This window comes from Lissotriton helveticus, chromosome 2_1 (assembly GCF_964261635.1).
Source record: "Lissotriton helveticus chromosome 2_1, aLisHel1.1, whole genome shotgun sequence".
NCBI classification, from domain to species: Eukaryota; Metazoa; Chordata; class Amphibia; order Caudata; family Salamandridae; genus Lissotriton; species Lissotriton helveticus.
In genome coordinates, this window is record NC_136059.1 from 2,038,957,429 (window position 1) to 2,038,980,070 (window position 22,642).

Below are 22,642 nucleotides of genomic sequence, written 5' to 3' on the forward strand. Positions count from 1 at the left end.
CTTTTTTTACTATACTCCTGTGAAAAATATCAATAGATTCCTGTCGGATACAACAAATACTGCTCCAATCCCAAGTATACACTGGAGCTCTAGGACATCTCCCTAGAACTTAATCAGCTATCACTTCTTCTACATTTCTGGGAACCATATTCTCTTTCTCAATTGGACAACCATTTCTAACCTCATAAGCTCGCCCACTGGTATCAACTGCAAGCAATAATGTATTGCTTCGAAAATAACTCTCTTCATTAAAAAACGCTCTGAACTTGAACTGTGTTTCCATTAACCCTAAAAAATACCACAAAAGTTACTTCTGTTAATTAGTCTCTTCTTCTTACTTTTGGCCTTTCTAAAATGTATTGGCTTATCTAGTGGTCAAATTCTGTTTAAAACTAAAATGAATAATTTTCTTTTTAATTAAAAAGCCTTCTCAACAATAGTTTCAATTTGTTTCTTCTCTTTATAAAATGCTGATCTTCTTTTGTATTTCTTCACATCGTTCAAAAAATGAAAGACAACTCTGTTGTAAAACATTTTCTTTCTGATTTCTTTATACTGACTCTTCCTCCCTTGATTTCCCATTGTTTACTTTTCTTACCTTCCCATTCTTTTTGTTGTTGAGGCATTCTCTTTATTTTCCACAATGTGCACACTGTTTCTAGGCTTTGAATTTTTTAAAATAAATTCTTTTGTTCTCTTACCGCACAACTTTTACTTTTTCCCCACATGTTGTGGTTCATCTAATTCTTGCTGTTGAGTTTTCTTCAAATAATAGTCCTTTTTCTGGTATTTCCTCTTTTCTGTTTTTCTAGCCATAAGTTTATTTTAATGATGATGAACAATATCTTTAATAAATACATTTATATTATTATTTAAATAAATCTATAAAATAAACTATTCTATTACTAAACAAACACATTCTACATAAAAACATTTAAACACTTTCTTTTGAAATCACAAATCATTTTCTGATGTACACAGGTACTAATTGAATAATTGTTGGAATGAATAAGTGTTATACAAATACATAAACACTGAATGAGTACCTAGAGTACTGGTACTTAACAGAACAGTGACTTTATAAGTGCTTACGTTTTAGCAAAGTGATTAGATGATTGTAGGAGTGGACACAGACTCACAGTGTGAGTCCTGACTTGCATGAGTATTACATGGATTTTTGCAGGACTGAATCAGTAGTCTGCAGGGACTTAGGGGAGCGCATACATTGTACACATTTGACAGTACCACTGCTTGTCTTAATGCCTGAGTCATTACGCAAGTGCATAGACAGTGACTGGGTACCCAGAGTGCTAGTAGTTGACAGCAGGATACGTTTATCAGCGCTTATGTTGCAGCAGAGTGATTAGATAAGGATATGCTTCTGTCAGCGTGATTGTAGGAGTGGACTGAGACTCACAGTATGATTCCAGACAAGCATAAATATTACCTGGATTTTTGTAGGACTGAATCAGTAGTCTGCAGAGGGTTAGGGGACGGCATACATTGTGCACATTTGACTGTACCACTGCTTCTGTCAATGCCTGAGTCATTGTGCATGTGCATAGACAGTGACTGGGTACCTAGAGTGCTAGTAGTTGACAGCAAGGTGAGTTTATAAGTACTTATGTTTTAGCGGAGTTATTAGATAATGAGATGCTTCTGTCAGGATGATTGAAGGAGTGGACACAGACTCACAGTGTGATTCCTGCCTTCCATGACTATTACCTGGATTTTTGCAGGACTGACTCAGTAGTCTGTAGGGGGTTAGGGGACCGCATTCATTGTGCACATTTGATTGTACCCCTGCTTGTCTCAATGCCCGAGTCATTGTGAAAGTGCATAGACAGTGACTAGGTACTAAGAGTGCTAGTAGTTGACACCAAGATGAGTTTATAAGTACTTATATTTTAGTGGAGTGATTAGATAAGGATATGCTTCTGACAGGATTATTGTAGGACTGGACACAGACTCACTGTGTGATTCCTGCCTTCCATGACTATTACCTGTATTTATGCAGGAAAAACTCAGTAGTCTGTAGGGGGTTAGGGGACCACAGACACTGTGCACATTTGACTGTACCAATGCTTGTGTCAATGCCTGAGTCATTGTGCAAGTGCATAGACTGTGACTGGGTACCTAGAGTGCTAGTAGTTGACAGCACAGTGAGTTTATAAGTTCTTATGTTTCAGCAGAGTGATTAGATATGGACATGCTTCTGTCAGGATGATTGTAGGAGTGGACACAGTCTCAAAGTGTGATTCCTGAAAAGCATGACTATCACATGGATTTTTGCAGGACTGACTCAGTATTCTGCAGGGACTTAGGGGACCGCATATATTGTGCACATTTGACTGTACCACTGCTTGTCTCAATGCCTGAGTGGTCCATTTACCTACAGGGTATGGACTTTACGGTGGAACACCGCCCTGGTACATAACACGCCAACTGTGATGGTCTGTCCAGATTTTTCCGCCTTAGCGAAGAGAACTCCCAAGGGGAAGGGTTGTTCTCCCCACATTTCAGCTGGAGGGGACACGTGTTAGACCTGGCATCATTGGCGTGAGTCTCCCTCCCATTTTTTGACGGATTGCCTCCTCTGTTTTGATATGTTTGTGCTGGTTATATGCCTTGGGCACTCTGCCACTGCTATTCAGTGACACAGTGCTAGTACGCCCTATGTTTTATTGATATGCTAATTGGTCATTCCATGATTGGTTTATTTTATTTACCTGTCAGCCCTAGTACAGAGCACCATGTGTGCCCAGGACTTGTAAATCAAATTCTGCTGGTGGGCTTGCAGCACTGGTTGTGCCACCCACAGAAGCAGCTTGTAAAGTGTGTCTCAGGCCTGCCATTGCAAGGCCTATGTGCAGTCTAGCACTGCCATGTCATCTTGGCCAAGTGCATTCACTTGCCAGTCCCTAAACCTTCCCTTTGCTTCATATCAGTCACCCCTATGGTAGGCCCAAGGGTAGGGTACATTGTAAGTATAAGGTAGGACATGATTTGATGTGTGTAGCATGTCCTAGTAGTGAATTACAGCCATTTTCGTTTTTCACTACTGAAGGCTACCTGTTCTACATAGTCTAGAATGGGCAGTTAGATTATTACATTCTTATAATCCTAACTGACTCAGGGAACATGGTAGGAATTCGAATTTAATATGCCTGAACTCAGAATAATAAAATACATATTTTAGTAAAGTTGGTTTTGATATTCTGTGTTTGAAAATACCACTTTTAGAAAGTAGGTATTTTCTTGCCTAACTGTCCAGGCCTACCTCTGCTAGGTTGTGTATTCCTTGTCTTAGTTTGTGAGTGACAAGGCTGGGGGATTCCAGGAGACAGGCTGGGGCAGCCCAGTGGTGAATAGAGAGATCTGCATCTAGATGGGAGGGAGGAGTTGCACCTGGGACCTGAATAGGGCTGGGCCTTCCCTCTACAATACTGGCTCCACCTACTGTGGCTTGTCTGATGTCTCTGCCCTGCACTGTGAAAGGAGAGTAGGAATCTTGCCAACACAGTGCTCCAGGGCTGTATCTTCCCTTCCCTGTGCTGGCTCCACCTCCTGTGGGGCGGCTGATGTCTCTGCCCTGCACAGTGAAAGGAAGGAAGGAGTCATGTAAACAAAGTGCTCAGGAACTGGTTTGGACTAGGCAAAGGCTCCTCTGCCCTCAGAGGACAATGGATTTTGGGGTATAAATATTGGGACCCTGATCCCAAGAAATTAGCTCACTTCTGGAACAAGAAACCTTTTGCCAAGGAGAAGAACCAAGGAAGCTGCAGGAGTTTTACTGCCCCTCTGCCAGTGTGCTGTTTGCTGGGTCGGCCTGCAGTGATTCTTTCATTGCCAAGGAAAGGAGCAGGAACTTTTTAAGGACTTTTATTATTTACAGAATATTCTCCAAGGACTTGAACTGTGCTTGCCTACTGCTGAAGTCTCAGGGACAAAAGACTTAATCGCCAGCTCTCCTCTGAATTTCCTTGCTATCTGTAGACTCTCAAAAGCCCAGTGTGGATATGCCAAATGACGTTGTGAAGTGAGCCTTCCGGTCATCAGTGGAAAAAGGCAAGATGACGGTCTGGCTCTAGACCGCGTTGCAGCACTACACCTGAGCTCCGCTGCTACCAGAGGGATGTAACCACCCATTCATGTCGGCTTTCTCTTATACTTTCCCGAAGGATGATTAAAAAGAAAATCTACCTGAGAGGAACAACTGGGGCAGGGCCAGAGCAACTTAAAGCATCTTAAAGCATCCTGAAACAGAAATGCTACGGAACTCCGCGGAACCACCCCCTCTAGAAACGCATCCTCTGTCATCGCTATACACGTTGATCGGCTGGGCAGCGTTTAAAATTCTTACCGCTTCGTCGAGCTGTTCCCGCTATTCCCACCATACGCTCCATCCGTTGACTCAGAGTAACGGTACAAAGGCAGTTTCTGAAGCAATACATCCAAAGGGTTCTGCCACCAGGATTGCTCTCTTCTCCGAGCCCTCCGTCATGCCGCCTAAAACAGCATCGGCAGCCTCAGAGTAGCCAAAGCCGCCAGAACCCTCCGCGAGGAAGCGGAACGGCAGCAGCGTAGTGAATTGCGGAATGGGGGCGGGCCAGGGAACGTCCCTTCTCCCACGGGAAAGGCGAAAGGAAGGAAGCAACAAACGTCATCAATGGATAGTTCCCCGAGGCAGGAGGTATTGGCCTCTAGAAGAAAATTAAATAAAGACAGCGCACAACGTTCAGCCACCCCTGGTAATACAGTGATGGACATGCTTTTGAAAAAACAAGGAATTCAAAGTAGAACACAATCACCAGCTCTAAGCCGACAGTCCCAAAACATAGAAACAGGGGTAGCTAACCCAGGCAGTAGAACTGATTCTCCAGATCAGCAATTGATTAACTCCCAGATTCTCGCAGCAGGATTTATAAATGAAGCATCTGTTGTCCAGTCTTCGATTTCTATTGGAACTGTAAGTACTGTTATTGTTGGGGAGACCGATGAGACTGAAGATACGGCTGAAGCTATTGTGAATGTCGAATAATGTTTAGGGGGGCATTGTATGTCCTTCTCTGGAGCGGGCGAAAATATAATGGGGGTGAAAGTGGAGCAACTGAACAAGGTTAATATCCCTGCTAATCTGCCCTCTAATGCGGTATCAAACCAAATTACATCCGATACCCCTGGGGCAACACCAATTTTAGCGGCCTCAGCATCTGCAATAAATGTCTCCCCGGCTCTGGTGCTGCCAGATATTGCTAGCGACCCTACTGTATCCAGCAAAATCGCTCAGGATTTAAGACCCGCGACTTTAATGGACAATCTAATACCGGAGGGAGATAAGGAAATAAGTGATTTCTACTCTTTCTCTGATGAGACAGGGGTGGATGCAGAGGCAGAATGGTCAGATGAGACTGAGTTTGATGGGGAGTCTTTGTCTGACGCCTCCGAGGATAGTAGTGTTGAAGAGAGCATGAAAGTTAACACTGTAAGATCTAAACCAATCTCATCATCCAGATTTAAACAGCGAGGTGTAGGGGGTCCAGCTGAGGGCCACTCCATGTCCAACCAGCCTATGTGTACCATTCAAGGATCTGACCATACCAATAGCTCTGAGCTTCCCACGACAGCCGTTGAGACTATTCTGCAGGCTATTACAGCTCACAGGGAAGAGACAGCCCTCGACAGCAAAATATCCCGTTGCTCTTCGCAAAGTGCAAGGGGTGGTCAGAAAACTGTCAAAGACATGTTATTCATTTGGAGAAAGGGTCACTGAGATCGAGGCAAGGGTGCTTTTCAATGAAAATGAGGCTATGGCGAATTCAGAAAAGATCAAGCTACAAGAAGCAGAATTAACTGATATTAAATGGAAGCTCAAAGATTTTGAGAATTGTTAACGCAGGAACAATCTACGCATATTAGGAATTCCCGAGAAAGTGGAGGGGGAAAATGTGCGTGCTTTTGTGGTGAGGCTGTTTAAGTAGTCATTGCCCGAATTGACAAACTGGAACTGGGATGTTGAAATTCAACGAGCTCATCGGATGCCATTTAACCCACCACCTAAACCTGGGGTCTATCCACGAGCAATACTGGTGTATTTTGGAAACTTTTTGTTAAGACAGACAGTTGCGGAGAAAGCTAGACCCGATCACAAACTTACGTTTAATGACTTATTGTACTTTACGGTCGAAAGGCGCTGGCGATTGCACTCATTAATTAAGCCTTTTCAGGATAAAGGAGTCCAGGCCTTTCTGAATAATCCAGCTCGGCTGAAAGTTGTTCGAGGTGGCCAGACAAAATTCTATTTTCAGAGATCAAAACAAAAGCTTTTTTGGATGAGATATAATAAGAGGGAATGATTAGCTCATGGATTAATCTACTAATTCAAATGAAAATGAAAATGAACAAAGTGTTGTCTTTCCACCTTTTGGCTATATGGTATTTAGCGGAGCTATTTGTTACTAGTTTATTAGGAAGAAAGGTGAGGGCCGACTGAATGGGTGGGGATGTGTTGAAAGTAATCAGATGCTTATGGTTACATTATAATGAGAGCTTTAGAATGTTCATGGGTTTAATATTTAGCAGCTCTCTGGTGGCTCATTTTTCTTCTGTTTGTCTTTATATACATTGCAAGGTGGTAGCTCGGGTGTTGCACTGCATTTCATCACCCAGACTCTCATGGAGTCTATATGCCTGTGTTTGGGGGGGGTGTTATGCGGTGGGTCGGGGGTTTGGGGGGGTAGGGGAGGGAAAATTTCAAATCTAAAAAAAGAACCAGGTCTATTAGCAAGAGTCATATTGTTTTCTATTTTTTGCTCTTTCTTTGGTACTTTTGCGAGCAAAACAAAGTTAAAGAGAAGGAAGTCATGGTATTTCAATAAACAGTATGTTAGGAAGGCTACTGGGTTAAAATGTTTTGTAAAGCAATGGGTAGGTTGAATATTCAAACCTGGAACGTTGGGGGTTTATTGATGGCAGACAAACGACATCGACTGGGCGAAATAATTAGCTTAAACCCCATTGATGTCTTATGCCTCCAGGAGACGCATGTGCCCTGGACTAAGAGATCAATACTGAGAGTAAAGGGATATAATTTATTAGTAACATCGACACAAACATCGAACATTAGGGGGGTAGTGATCTTAGCTAAAATATCTCTTGCTGAGGTATCACGTCAGCTTTCAGATCCGTATGGTAGATGGGTGATTGTGAAACTGGCCCTCGGTATTACCATCTGTACTATCTATGGTTCTAATCAAGATGATCCCGCAGTCTTTGAATATTTAGAATCTGAGCTTGCTACATGGCAGGGCCCACTTATTATATGCGGTGATTTCAATATTTCATTCAAGTTACAATCAAGCAAATACCCTCCACAACAGAAATATACCGGTCGCAAGCCAAAGGTTTACAAAGCTGTTAAAAGACTGGTGGATAGCTTTGGCTTAATTGATATATGGAATCATACAAAACATCAAGATCCAGGGCATACTTACTTCTCATGTCCACATCAGAAGCACGTTCGGATAGATTATATGCTTGTTTCTAGTGATCTAGCCTCAAAATCTTCAATTAGTAAATGCCCAAAAATCATTTCAGACCACAATGCACTCATTCTTACAATTAACGTTATAGCCTCATTTAAACAACATAGGCCATGGTCGTTTGATCGCAAACTCTTAGCAAATAAGGACTATATTAATTTCATTAAAAGCTGGGTTGAATAATTTTTTAACAACAATCGATTTAGTGCTTCAAGGAATGTGGTCTGGGATTGTTTCAAATCTGCTCTTAGGGGGAAACAATTAGTTTTCAAAGTAGGGCTAGAAAACACTCAAACAATGAATATAAATTAAAGATACAAGCCCTGGCTAAAGCAGAAGAAGAGCACACTATACAAATATCACAGGGGCGAGACGGCAAGCGTGCTATGTATCAAGTAGCAGTGCTGAAATCAGAACTCAACTCGGACCTTAGTCAGAAAGCAGCCGAAACATATAGAGCCCACAGGAAGGATATATATGAGAGTGGTGAAAGGGTTGGCAAGCAGCTTGCACTACACACTAGACAGTAGAATGTTTTTAACAACATTAGCTCCATACAGGATAGAGGGCAGACCTACACACAAACCCCAGATATTATCTATACCTTCAAAGAATACTATCAGAAATTGTATACAGAGGACTTAATCACGAGTGAAAGTGAATCATGTTCATATCTTTTTTTTGTAAAATAGGTTTTTATTGCAGAATCATAAACAAACAATAGGTGATCCCAACCTTCCCATCTCTAACAGCTGGAAGCCACAGATCAATAATTAAACAGCACACAGCCATCTAGCCCACATCCCAGGGGCCGGGCGGCGTTAGCTACAAAATGCCAGAGATATCAAAGTAAGAGAATGAGCAATTGCATCCTGTTGGCAAAACAGTTTTATATAAGAATCATGTTCATATTTTAATAATCTTCTTAATAACCCGGAGGCTGGGAGAATACTAGATGATGCCTTGTCATCACTTTTAGCTGGTAAAGCCGCTAGCCCCGATAAGATACCGCTCGACCTATATAAAATATTGAGTCATCAACTTGGTCCCATACTCCATGATCTATTTTTAGGGATACAATGGAACGGGGTCCCCTCCCGAGTCACGGAACAAGACTAATATAATTGTCTTCACTAGAAAAGGTAAATCCTCAGAGCAATTAACTTCTTATCGCCCTATTTCACTAATAAATTTGGACTCCAAATTATATGCTAAAGTGATGGCCGGTCGGCTTAGTGGGGTCGTCGAGCACCTGGTCTCCCCGTGGCAGCATGGATTTGTCCCTGGCAAGGGTACCACCGATCACACATGTAGGGCTATTACCTTATTTGATGCCATGTCTGTTACGGGGGGCCGGATGTCGATGGTTCTACTGGACGCCGAAAAGGCTTTCGACCGCGTCTCATGGAACTTCCTATGGGCGGTCTTAGCACGAAACAATTTTGACTCTAAATTTATTAAATCCATTAAACCTATGTATTTATCCCCCAAGGTAATGCTGCAGATCATGGGTTCAGAATCCGGTTACATCAACATCTCCAGGGGCACCAGGCAAGGGTGCCCCTGCTCACCCTTATTATTTGCATTATATATAAATCCTCTAATCCTAAAGTTTTTGGAGAATCAGGCAATTAAACCGGTTGTCTGCGGTCAATTGGAGACGAAAGTATTGGCATATGCCGATGATATTGCGATTATTACATCTGATCCGATTGAGGCTATGAATGAAATAGAGAACGTGACACTCGAGTATGGTAATCACTCGGGATACTCCCTGAATAAGGGGAAGACAGCTATATTCTGTACGGATAATATTATTTTTTCGGATCAAATGAGAGCCAATAAAGCCACGTATCTGGGTGTTACTATCAATTCTAATATTAAACTTATACCTAATCTCAATTTTGACCCACTTCTTGCCATTATTAAAAAAGATCTGGATCGTGTAAATAGTCTTCACCTATCGATTATAGGTAGAGGCAATTTTTTTGAAAATGAATGTGTTACCCAGGTTTTTATACTTATTCCGAGCGATCCCTCTCGCAATTGATGATAAGACATTAAAAACATTTAACTCTATTATGTCCAAATTTGTATGGCATCAAGGCAAGATCAGGAGATCCCACAAACTTCTTTCACTACCGCAGAATAGAGCCGGGCTTGCCATTCCTAATACCATTTTATATTATTGGGCTACATTTCTTAAACAAATGGCTCCATTGGTTAGCTCTTCAGATAATTTAACTAATACAGATACTAGCCTAATACCTTCAATATATGAGCTTGTACTTGGGCAGAAAGCTAAGGGTCTTTTTCCTAAGGCAAACAGATGCGATATACTATAAAAGAAATTACAAATTTGGATATGTAACTAGTGCCTGGAGGATTTGGTCTAAGGTCACTAAACATATGCATATTGGGAAAATAAATAGGTATACACCTCTTTGGCACTCAAAGGCTACAATGAGCCTCGATTTTGATGTTATATCTAGGAAATGGGAAATGCTGGGAATTAGGACAGTTAATGGGTTTTTTGTTTAAAGAATTTTTAACTACTTTTTCAGATTTAAAATTGAAGTATCAATTGTCTAATGGAGATTATCTTAAATTTGTACAGGTGCTTGCCAAGCTTAAAGCAAAATAATCAACTATCTGTTTGCTAAGAATAGAAATTATCGATGCAATGAACAGATCAACTATTAGAATTGGAATATTATATGATATCCTAATTACTAGAATTCAAGATGATTTGGAAAAAACTGAAATAAGCTGGGCGGCTAAATTAGGAAATCCCAATGTGGATATTGATAGAGGCTTAGAACTGACCCATCACCTTCTCATGTCAAACAATCTTAAGGCACAGCTCTTTAAAACTATATTCAGTATTTATTATACTCCCACCAAATTACACGCATGGGGTAAAAGAGAGAATGATCTGTGTCCCAGATGTTTACAGGGACCAGCTACTTTAATTCATATGTTTAGTAACTGTAGTGAGCTTGTTGTAATCAAAAGTATGATATCTGACTTTTGGGAAGAGCTGTTCGGGCATAAAATCCCTGAGTCTGAGACGCTTTATGTATTGGGATATGATAACTCTTTGAATCTTTCAAGAAGTGAAGAAAGATTGGTATTTATTGGTACAGCTGTATTAAGAATCATTTTGTCCGCACGATGGAAGGATGCTGACCCACCTAGCTTCCAGATGTGGTTGGCTCGTTTTTTGGCTGTTTTTAGCTATGAAACTGCCATATATGCCACAAGGGGTCTTAAATTAAAGAAAATGGGGGAGGCGATCCGGCTTCCAGTTACTAAGTGGAAATCTGGTATCAGTTCGATTCCTAGCATTAGCAATCTTAGCTGAGTCACCAAAATGGCTGAAACCGACAGTGTTGTGTGTAATCATTAATGTATCATTTCGGCAATGTTAATTCTCTGTGTTACCCATGTAACAATCTTTCCTTTATTATTCTTATACAGCATTGTGCTATTATGTTTTGAACTTCTGTAACTGTCTATTCTATGTTTTTGACTCTTGTTTGTACTGGTTCAATAAAAACAAATGAATTTCCTTGCTGGGAATTCTCAACTACAGACATTTGCGTGTTGCTGGGAGCTGGAAGCGCGATGCACCGAGAAGAATCGTGTCGCCGCCGCAGCTGAAATCGTCACATCGCCTGCGAAGCGAGCCTTCGCCGCATCTCCCTGGAAGCGTGTGTTCCGCAAAGCTGCCTGCTGTCACATCACCAAAGAAGCGTGACGCCATAGAAAGAGTCGCCATCGCATCACCGGAGAAGCCTGTCGCAGGGCCTGTCGCGGCTCCAAAGTACAGAGTCGTCGCAAGGCTGCCAGGGCGTCTACTCATCGTCATCGCATCACCGCATCAAGGGCGCCATCTTCTTGCATCGCAACTGGATCATCGCATCGCATCAAGACGCCCTCTTGCGCACAGCAACGGGCCCACAGGCCGAGAATATACGCATCACATCTGCACTGGTAAGGATCACGATGCATCCCCTATTCTGTGCAAGCATTGAGACCCCACTCATCCTCTCCCCTGGATCACGGAACCAATGCATCTCCCCTTTTGAAAGCCTTTTGTTTACTTTGCGTTAACCATCCAGGTACTTTGTTGAGAACTTTGTCGCATTTATCATCAACTTGAACTAAGTAACTTTTATCATCTTTAAAGCAATCTTAAGTATAGTATTGGGGATTTTTGTCATTTGTGGTCTTGTGTTAGGGCTATATAAAGAATACTTAAATACTTATTTTTATAAAAACCTGTGTTGTGTCCATCTGTAATGTTTTCACTGTATTACTGTGTATATTCACAAATGCTTAACACACTGCCTCTAATATAAGCCTGTCTGCACGTGCCAAGCTACCAAGGGGGTGAGCAGGGGTTATTAAGGAGTGTAATCCCCTTATCCTACCTTAGAAGTAAGGGTCCCTATTTGGACAAAGGTGAATACCATTGCCAACTAGAGACCCCCAGATCTAACATTGGTGGTCAGCGGTGAGGATTTGGACTTTGCATTTGTGTTTTATATAAAGCGATTGGTGTACACTGCTAGTGAGTGCAAACCAAACAGGGCCACATACTGTTTTTTTTAGAATCTTTTTCCTTGGAACTGTTAGTTTTTCCTGAAAACTCCCAATTCTTACTTCCATGAGTACACCAGCATCTGTTTCATCTCTGGATCTTGAAATTGAGGAAGAGAGGTTGGAAACCTACACTTTGAAACAGCTCAAGCATCTCTGCAAGAAATTGAAAGTTGCTACACTAGGCATTTCTAAAAAGGAAGACTACCAAAAGGCGCTGAGGGCCTGGGTAGGAGCAAGAAATGCCCCAGATCCTCTGGTGGAGCCAGTTGGGGATGCAAATGGGCCCATTGAGAGGCCATTGTTTTCAGCCAGGGGAGGAGGACTCTCTCCACCTGGCAGCGGTATCTCTCCCAAAGACCTGTGCCCCAGAGAGTTGGAACACAGGGAGAGAAATAGGGCACTCAAGCTGGAGTTGGCTAAGCTTAAAATGTAGAGTCAGAGGGAAACAGAGAATAACAGGTTGTCTTTGGAAAAAGAGAGAATGAGAATGGAACACGTGAGAATGTTGAGGGAGTTAGAAATCAAGGCCAACGGCTTAGAAATCAATCCCTCTGGTGGCAGCGCACCATCTGTGCCTTCAGAAGGCAGGTCACATATTCCCAAAGATGTCATCAAAGATTTCCACAAAAGTGAAGATATTGGGCAGTGGTTTGCAGCCTATGGGATAGCAATGTTGGCCCACCGGGTCCCTGAGAAGGATTGGGAAGCGGGGTTGTGGGGCCGCTTTTTAACTGAAGGTAGGGATACTTTGTTAGACTTTCCCAGTGATCATAGGATGTCTTATGCCCACATGAAAGAAGCACTGATGACAAGGTATGGGTTAACTCCAGAACTCTATAGACAGGTTCAGGAATTGTAAGAAGCTGGAGGGAACCACTTGGGTAGAAGAAGTCAGGACCCCAACAGGTAAACCTGTTCATAGGGGGCCTGTTACCTGCTTTCAGTGTAAGCAGGTGGGACACCATTGGTATGATCCCCAGTGTCCCCAAAAGGGTCAGTATGTGCCACCCCGTGCACCACCCCATCAGATGGCCAGTGTAGCCCTGGGTGGGGAGGAGATGGGTGTCCAAGGTGAGTGTGGTCCCGCAGAAATGTCCCTTGTATCATTAGGAGACTTTGAGATGGTGCCTAGAACTCAGCTGCCTGATAACACTAAGAAATACAGGCAGTGGGTGACCATCCATGGCCATTAAATGGAGGCTCTAAGAGACAATGGAGCCAGTGTGACAGCTGTCAAGTGTCAATTGGCGTCTGAAGAGCAGGTGGTCCCCAACACATTCTTCACAGTTGTTGCCGCTGACAACACAGAGAGCCATTGCAAGGTGGCTCAAGTTCCCTTTGAGTGGGGGGTCTCTGGTACTCTTCAAGTAGCTGTGAGGCCCACCATGCCTGTTGATTGTCTGTTAGGCAATGATTTGGAAAGCTCCATTTTGGTTAAGGCGGAGAAGAAGGCTTATTTAGAGATGTTGGGTATGCCTGAGTGGGTGTGTGTGACCACTCGTTCTATGGCAGCTAAGGGAGTTCGAGAGACCCTGGAGCCTGAAAGTATGGCCCAGGGACCTGCCTTAAAGAAAAGAGGTAGGGGCGCGGGAAACCACCCTCCATGGTTCCCATGGTCCAGGAGGAGGCAGACCTAGAGGAGGATGCCCTGGAAAGTACAGGGGAGCTAGTGTCTGAACTGGGGAACCTACCTGATCTGACCCATTGGCAGCAAGAAGGGGGTCCCTCCAGGGAGGAATTTTGTGAAGAGCAGCTGAAGTGCCCTTCTCTTGTGGGTTTGAGGGAACAGGCTACAAACCAGGCAGCAGGTGATCAGTCTGGATCACATTGGATCTACTGGGAGAACGGTCTCCTGTATAGCTAGCCTAAGGTTGCTGAGCCTGGGTCAGACCGTGGGCTGGTGGAACCCCAGTGCTTCAGTCTACTGGGTTTAGCTCATGATGTCCTTTAGCTGGTCATCTGGGGCAGAACAAGCCTTTGAAAGGCTTGTCTCCTACTTTTATTGGCCCCAGATGCGGAAGAGTTCAGATACTCATTGTAGGATTTGTCAAACTTGCCAGGCAAGTGGACAAAGTGGAAGGAGGCACAAGGCCCCTCTCAAAACCTTTCCCTATAGTCAGTACCCCCTTTGAATGGGTGGGCATTGACATTGTGGGGCCACTGGACCCCAAGACAGCCATGGGCAACAGGTTTAACCTGGTCTTGGTGGACCATGCAACCCAGTACCCGGAAGCTATTCCGCTCAGGACAGTGATGGCCCCCGTGGTGGGACGTGCACTGATGGGGATCTTCTCTCGTGTGGGGTTCCCCAGAGAGGTGGTGTCTGACCGTGGTACAAACTTCATTTATAATTATATGAAGTCTCTGTGAAAGGAGTGTGGTGTTACTTACAAGTTCACCACTCTTTACCACCCACAAGGAAATGGGCTGATTGAAAGATTCAACCGGACCCTTAAAGGCATGATCATGGGTCTTGAGGAACCAATGAGGAATAAGTGGGACGTCCTCTTGCCATGCCTTCTGTTTGCCTACCGTGAGGTGCCACAAAAATCCCTAGGGTTCAGCCCCTTTGAGCTTTTGTATGATCACCCAGTAAGAGGACCTTTGAGTTTGGTCAAGGAAGGCTGGGAGCAATCTCCCAGGAAACCTCCTCAGGATGTATTTAGTTAAATGCTGGCCTTCAGGAACCAGACTCGACAATTCAGAGATCTCGCTCAGGTGAATCTGGAAGCCACCCAGGAGGAAATGAAGCGGTGGTACGATCAGAATGCCACTCTGATTAAGCTCGACCAGGATAGAAAGTTTGGGTCATGGCCCCTTTGGAGCCTTGTGCGCTCCAGGACAGGTGTACTGGTCCATATGAGGTGTTGGAGAACAAGAATGGTGTTACTTATCTGGTGAACTTGCAGTCTCCCAGAAACCCCTTGAGGTTCCTGCATGTCAACTACCTAAAGCCCCACTTAGAAAGGTTTGAAGTGGACATGCTCCTAGCGACTGATGATGGAATGGAGGAGGAGACCGAGCCTCTTCCTGACCTCCTGTCTGCAACAGAGCAAGATTGGTCAGTGGATGGTGTCAGCCTCTCTGCCACACTGACCCCTGATCAGCAGCAAGATTGTCGCGAACTGTTGGGGCAATTCTCTGATCTATTTTCCTTGGTTCCTGGTGTGATGGAGTGGTGCGTCCATGATGTGGACACTGGAGACAGTCCTTCAGTGAAGCACAAGGATTACAGAGTAACAGTAAGGTCAGGGTTTACAATAAGGAGGAAATCTCCAAAATGTTTGCTTTAGGGGTAATTGAGTCTTCAAACAGTCCTTGGGCCATCCCAGTGGTCTTGGTCCCAAAGGCTGCCTCGCCGGGTGCCACACCCGAATTCCGATTCTGTGTGGACTACAGAGGGCTCAATTTAATCACCAGGACTGATGCATGGTATCTCAGCACATTTGATTTGACGTCTGGGTACTGGCAGGTCTCCTTGACTGATGGGGCTAAGGAGAGATCAGCATTCTGCACACCAGATGGGCACTACCAATTCTGGGTTATGCCCTTTGGGATGAAGAATGCCCCTACCACCTTTCAGAGGTTGGTCAACCAGGTGTTGGCTGGACTGAAAGATTTCAGTGCCGCCTACCTGGATGACAATGCAGTGTTCAGCGCCAGTTGGGAAGAACATCTGTACCACCTCTGGCAATTGTTGATGGCCCTGCGCAAGGCAGACCTCACGATCAAGGCGAGTAAGTGCCAGATCGGGCAGGGTTCCGTGGTGTACTTGGGTCACCAGGTAGGAAGCGATCAGGTGGTGCCCCTACATCCCAAGATTGATACCATCCTGGCATGGGAACCCCCAAAGACTCAGACACAGGTGAGAGCCTTTTTAGGACTCACGGGGTACTACAGGAGGTTTGTCAAGGGTATGGCAACATTGTTGCACCCTTGACTGAGCTGACTTCCAGGAAGCAGCCCAATAAAGTGAACTGGACTGACACCTGTCAGAAGGTTTTTTACGCCCTGAAGACTGCCATGTGCACAGCATCCATGCTTCAGGTGCCCAACTTCTCAAAATAATTAATTGTGCAGACAGATGCTTCAGAGCATGGTGTGGGGGCCGTTCTATCACAGATTAATGAAGAGGGCCTAGACCAACCTGTAGCCTTCATCAGTAGGAGGTTACTTCCACTCGAACAGAGGTGGAGTGCAATTGAGCGTGGTCTGGGCACTGAAGAAGTTGAGACCATACTTGTTTGGGACTCACTTCCTGGTTCAGACTGACCACAGTCCCCTCAGATGGCTGATGCAGATGAGGGATGAGAACCCAAAGTTGTTGAGGCGGTCCATTTCCCTACAGGGTATAGACTTTCCAGTGGAGCACCGCCCTGGAACAGAACACACCAACGCTGATGGTCTGTCCAGATTTTTCCACCTTAGTGAAGAGATCTCCCAAGGGGAAGGGTAGTTCTCCTCACATTTCAGCTGGAGGGGACACGTGTTAGACCTGGCATTATTGGCGTGAGTCTCCCTTCCATTTTTTGACGGATTGCCTCCTCTGTTTTGATATGTTTTTCCTGGTTATATGCCTTGGGCACTGTGCCACTGCTATTCAGTGCCACAGTGCAAGAGCTCCCTATGTTAAATTGAGGTACTAATTGGTGATTCCATGATTGGGTCTTTGATTTACCTGTCAGCCCCTAGTACAGTGCACCATGTGTGCCAAGGGCTTGTAAATCAAATGCTGCTGGTGGGCTTGCAACACAGGTTGTGCCACCCACAGAAGCAGCTTGTAAAGTGTGTCTCAGGCCTGCCATTGCAAGGCCTATGTGCAGTCTAGCACTGCCATGTCGACTTGGCTAAGTGCACCCACTTGCCAGTCCCTAAACTTTCCCTTTGCTTCATATCAGTCACCCCTATGGTAGGTCCAAGGGCTGGGTGCATTGTAAGTATAAGGTAGGACATGCTCTGATGTGTGTAGCATGTCCTAGTAGTGAAATACAGCCATTTTCGTTTTTCACTATTGAAGGCTACCTGTTCTCCATAGGCTAGAATGGGCAGTTAGATTATTACATTCTTATAATCTTAACTGACTCAGGGAATATAGTAGAAATTCGAATTTAATATGCCTGAACTCAGAATAATAAAATACATCTTTTAGTAAAGTTGGTTTTGATATTTTATGTTTGAAAAAAACACTTTTAGAAAGTAGGTATTTTCTTGCCTAACTGTCCAGACCTGCCTCTGCTAGGTTGTGTATTCCTTGTCTGGGTTTGTGAGTGATAGGGCTGGGGGATTCCAGGAGACAGGCTGGGGCAGCCAAGTGGTGAATAGAGAGCTCTGCATCTAGATGGGAGGGAAAAATTGCACCTGGGACCTGAATAGGCAGGCATTCCCTCTACAATGCTGGCTCCATCTCCTGTGGCTTGTCTGATGTATCTGCCCTGCACTGTGAAAGGGGTGAGAAGGAATCTTGTCAACAAAGTGCTCCAGAGCTATATCTGCCCTCCCCTGTGCTGGCTCCACCTCCTGTGGGGCGGCTGATGCCTTGCCCTGCACAGTGAAAGGAATGAAGGAGTCATGTAAACAAAGTGCTCAGGAACTGGTTTGGACTAGACAAAGGCTCCTCTACCCTCAGAGGATAAAGGATTTTGGGGTATCAATATTGGGACCCTGATCCCAAGAAATTAGATCACTTCTGGAACAAGAAACCTTCAATCAATCAATCTTAAAATTTGTAAAGGGCGCTACTCACCCGTTAGGGTCTCAAGGTGCTGGGGGTGCGGGGTGCTGCTACTGCTCGAAGAGCCAGGTCTTGAGGCGCTTCCTGAAGCTGAGGTGGTCCTGTGTCAGTCATAGGTGGGTGGGGAGGGAATTCCAGGTCTTTGCTGCCAGGTAGGAGAACGATCTTCCTCCGGTGGTGGTTCTGCGGATCCGTGGCATGGTGGCGAGAGCGAGGTTGGCTGAGCGGAGCTGGCGGGCGAGGGTGTAGAACGTGAGTCGGCTGTTGAGGTATTCCAGGCCCAGGTTGTGGAGTGCTTTGTGTGCGTGGTTGAGCAGTCTGAACGTGATCCTTTTGCTGACGGGGAGCCAGTGGAGATCTCTCAGGTGGGTTGGGATGTGGCTGTGGCGGGGGATGTTAAGGATGAGTCGTGCGGAGGCGTTTTGTATTCGCTGGAGACGGTTCTGGAATTTGGTGGTTGTTCCAGTGTAGAGGGCGTTCCCCTAGTCCAGTCGGCTGGTGACGAAGGCCTGGGTGACTGTTCTTCTGGTTTCAGTGGGGATCCATCGGAAGATCTTCCGGCGCATGCACAGGGTGTTGAAGCATGAGGAAGAGACGGTGTTGACTTGTTTGGTCATTGTGAGCGACGAGTCCAGGATGAAACCCAGGTTGCCTGCGTGGTCTGTGGGTGTCGGTGCGGTGCCCAGTGCCAAAGGCCACCAGGAGTTGTCCCATGCTGAGGGGGATTGTCCGAGGATGATAACCTCAGTCTTGTCCGAGTTGAGTTTGAGGCGGCTGTGCTTCATCCAGTCAGCTACCTCCTTCATTCCTTCCTGGAAGTTTGATTTGGCAATGGCTGGGTCCTTGGTAAGGGAGAGTATCAGCTGGGTGTTGTCGGAGATGATGTTGATGTTGTGTTTTCTTGCGATGGTGGCGAGGGAGCTCATGTAGATGTTGAAGAGTGTTGGGCTGAGAGAGGATCCTTGGGGTACACCGCAGATGATTTCGGTTGCTGAAGATCAGAAGGGGGGGAAGCGGACTCTCTGGGTTGTTATTGTGAGGAACGAGGTGATCCATTCCAGAGCCTTCCCCTGGATGCCCGTGTTGTTGAGGCGGTGTACTAGGGTGCAGTGGCATACGCTGTTGAAGGCTGCAGAGAGGTCCAGGAGGATGAGGGTGGCTGTTTCTCCGTTGTCCATCAAGGATCTGATGTCGTCAGTGGCTGCGATGAGGGCGGTCTCGGTGCTGTGATTTGCTCGTAATCCGGACTGGGAGGGGTCGAGCAGGTTGTTGTCCTCGATGAAGGCTGTCAGTTGTTTGTTGACGGTCTTCTCGATGACTTTGGCCGGGAAGGGGAGAAGCGAGATGGGCCGGAAGTTCTTAAGGTCCCTGGGGTAGGTGGTGGGTTTTTTCAGGAAGGCGTTGATCTCAGCGTACTTCCAGCTTTCTGGGAAGGTGGCTGACATGAAGGAGCTGTTAATGACATTCCGTAGGTGAGGTGCGATGGTGGTGTCGGCCTTGTTGAAAATGTGATGAGGGCACGGGTCTGCGGGGGAGCCGGAGTGGATGGTGTTCATGATGTGGATGGTGTCTTCACTGCTGATGGGGGTCCAGGAGTTGATGGTGGTGGTGGGTGTTGTTGGGCTGGTGTCCGGGGGAGGAGATTGGGGTCCGAAGCTGTCGTGTATGTCTGTGATCTTGCGGTGGAAGAACGTGGCAAGGGAGTTGCAGAGGTCTTGCGAAGGGGCGATGTCTTTGTTGCTGGTGTCAGGGTTCGAAAACTCTTTGATGATGTTGAAGAGTTCCTTGCTGTTGTGGGTGTTGTTGTCTAGTCGTTCCTTGAGCGAATTCCTCTTGGTGTTCCGGATCTGCTGGTGGTATTCGCAGGTGGCGGTTTTGAGGGCTGTCATGTTCCTTGCGCCAGGTCTTTTCGAGGGTGCGGCAGGATTTCTTTGCTGCTTTAAGGGCGTCTGTGAACCATGAAGGTTTTCTGGTGGTGGTCTTGCTGTGGGTGTTTTTTAGTGGGGTGAGTTCGTCGGCGCAGTTGGTGATCCAGTGTGCGAGGTTGAGTACTGCGATGTTGGCGTCGGGTGTGTTGGTATCGGCGGGTGGGATCTGGCTCAGTGATGTGGTAAGCTGGTTCGTGGTGATTTTGTTCCATCGTCTGTGGGGGATCCGATGCGTGTGGTGGTGAGATGTGGTCCTCTTGAATGTGAAGTGTACGCAGCTGTGGTCGTTCCAGTGCAGTCTTGTGGCGTGGTCGAAAGCGATGAGATTGCTGGCTGAGAAGATGGTGTCAAGGGTTGTGGCCGGCAAGGTGAGTGGGGGAGTCCAGCAGTTGCTTGAGTCCGAGACTGGCGAGGTTGTTGAGCAGTGTGGTGGTGGTGTTGTCATTGTTGTTTTCTAGGTGAAAGTTCAGGTCTCCGAGGGGATGTACCAAGGAGAAGAACCAAGGAAGCTGCAGGACTTTTACTGCCCCTCTGCCAGTGTGCTGTTTGCTGGGTTGGCCTGCAGTGGTTGCTTCATTGCCAAGGAAAAGAGAATTAACTTTTTAAGGACTTTCTTCATTTACAGAATATTCTCCAAGGGCTTGAACTGTGCTTGCCTCCTGCTGAAGTCTCAGGGACTAAAGACTTCATCTCCAGCTCCCCTCTGAATTTCCTTGCTGGGAATTCTCAACTCCAGGCATTTGCTTGTCGCTGGGAGCGCGACGTACCGAGAAGAAGTGTGTCGCCGCCGCAGCTGAAATCGTCGCATCGCCGGAGAAGCGAGCCTTCGCAGCATCTCCCTGGAAGCGTGTGTTCATTGAAGCTGCCTGCTGTCGCATCACCAGAGGAGTGTGACTCCATTTAAAGAGTCGCCATCGCATCACCGGAGAAGCGTGTAGTAGGGCCTGTCACGGCTCAAAAGTACAGAGTCGTCGCAAGACTGCCAGGGCGTCTACGCATCGTCATCACATCGCCGCATCAAGGGCTCCATCTTCTCGCATTGCAACCGGATCATGCGCACCGCAACAGGCCCGCAGGCCGAGAATCTACGCATCACCTCTGCACCGGTAAGGATCACAACCCATCCCCAACTATGCCAAGGATTAAGGCCTTATGCATCATCCCCCGCGGATCACAGAACCAACTAAACTCTCCTTTTGCCATCATTTTTTTAAATTGCGTTACGCATTCAGGTAATTTGTTGAGAACTTTTTCGCATTTATCATCAACTTGAACTAAGTAATTTTTATCATCTTTAAAGCAATCTTAAGTGGAGTATTGTGGATTTTTGTTGTTTGTGGTCTTGTGTTAAGTCTATATACACATTACTTATTTTTATAAAACCTGTGTTGTGTCCATCTGTAGTTTTTTCACTGTATTACTGTGTTTATTTATAAATGCTTAATACACTGCCTCTGAGATAAGCCTGTCTGCTCGTGCCAAGCTATCAAGGGGGTGAGCAGGGGTTATTATGGAGTGTAATCCCCTTATCCTGATTTAGTAGTAAGGGTCCCTATTTGGACAAAGGTGAATACCATTGCCAACTAGAGACCCCCAGATCTAACACTGAGTCATTGTGCAAGTGCATGGACAGTGACTGGATACCTAGAGTGCTAGTAGTTGACAGCAGGATGAGTTTATACGTTTTTTTTATTTAAGAAATTTTGTATAGCGCTAGCCTGACCGGAGGGCATCGGAGCGCTTCACAACAGTAACCAAGGGGAGGGGAAACGAGAAAAGAACATAATGCAATACGGGAGCAAAAGAGACAGAACATAATGCAATGGGGAGGAAAAATCCAGGTGAGAGTCATGGTAAAGAGGATGTAGCAGAGTTCAAGGATTTGTAGGCCTACAAATGAGAGCAGAGCATATTACAATTAGGCGAACGAAAGTGGGACAGTTCGGATTAGAGACAGAGTGAATAGGATGTTGAAGAGTTCAGTATCCGGGGTTTGGTAGCCCCCAGTCGGAAGAAGATTAGTGTAATTTTCCGAGCTGTGCCTGGTCCTATCTAATCGGTAGGGATTGATCGAGGAAAAGGATTTTGAGCTGACTTTTGAATTTAGCAAAGGAGTAAAAGGTTCTGATGTGGGGAGGTATAGAGTTCCATATTTTGGGTGCGTTTCCGGCGAAGGATCTGGTCTTGGTTTTTTGTTTTCGTGGTTTAAGCGGGAAAAGAAGTAAGGTATTAGAGCTCCTTATGGTTCCTGTTCTGACCTTTTTGTTTTGAGTTTGGACGTCAGATATTCGGGTTTGCCTGTGTGGAGGGCTTCTATTGGTAGCCAGTTAAGTTCCTTGAGTGCGTGAGAGATATGGTCAAATTTCTTAATTCCAGTGTCCATTCTGGCAGCCGCATTGAGAGTTGTTTTCAGCGGGGCAAGGTGTGTTTTTGCTATTCACGAGAGGACTGCGTTTCCATAGTCGAGTCTAGATAGCACCAGTGCTTGAGTGGCTTGTTTGAGGTCTTTGGTTGGAATGAAAGGCTTTATTTTATTGAGTAGCTTCAGGTTAAGGAAGGCACTCTTGGCCGAAATCTTAATGTGTTTGGGCATGTCCAGTTTTGAGTCTAGAGTGATGCCTAATGATTTAACAGAGTCAGCCAGGGTGAGGTTTCCGTTGAGCGCATCAATCTCTTTTAGCCACTCAGCCAATTGTGGGTTCTCATCTTTGTTCGAGATTAGGAGTAGTTCGGTTTTGTCTGGGTTCAGTTTTAAGTGGTTGATTGACAGCCAATGTTGCACTTCCCTTAATGTTTCATTGAGTCTTTGGATGGCTTTGGCAGAGGATATTTCC

The 22,642-nt window shown here is 45.6% G+C and overlaps 1 long non-coding RNA gene across 1 annotated transcript in view; it reads left to right on the forward strand.

Moving 5' to 3' along the window:
- Positions 1-11,297, forward strand: part of LOC144819026 (uncharacterized) — a 1,001,036-nt gene extending 989,739 nt beyond the window's left edge. Inside the window, exon 3 of the long non-coding RNA XR_013607198.1 lies at positions 11,137-11,297. This is a non-coding gene — a long non-coding RNA (uncharacterized LOC144819026). The remainder of the gene's footprint in view (positions 1-11,136) is intronic.
- The last annotated feature ends 11,345 nt before the right edge of the window (positions 11,298-22,642 follow it).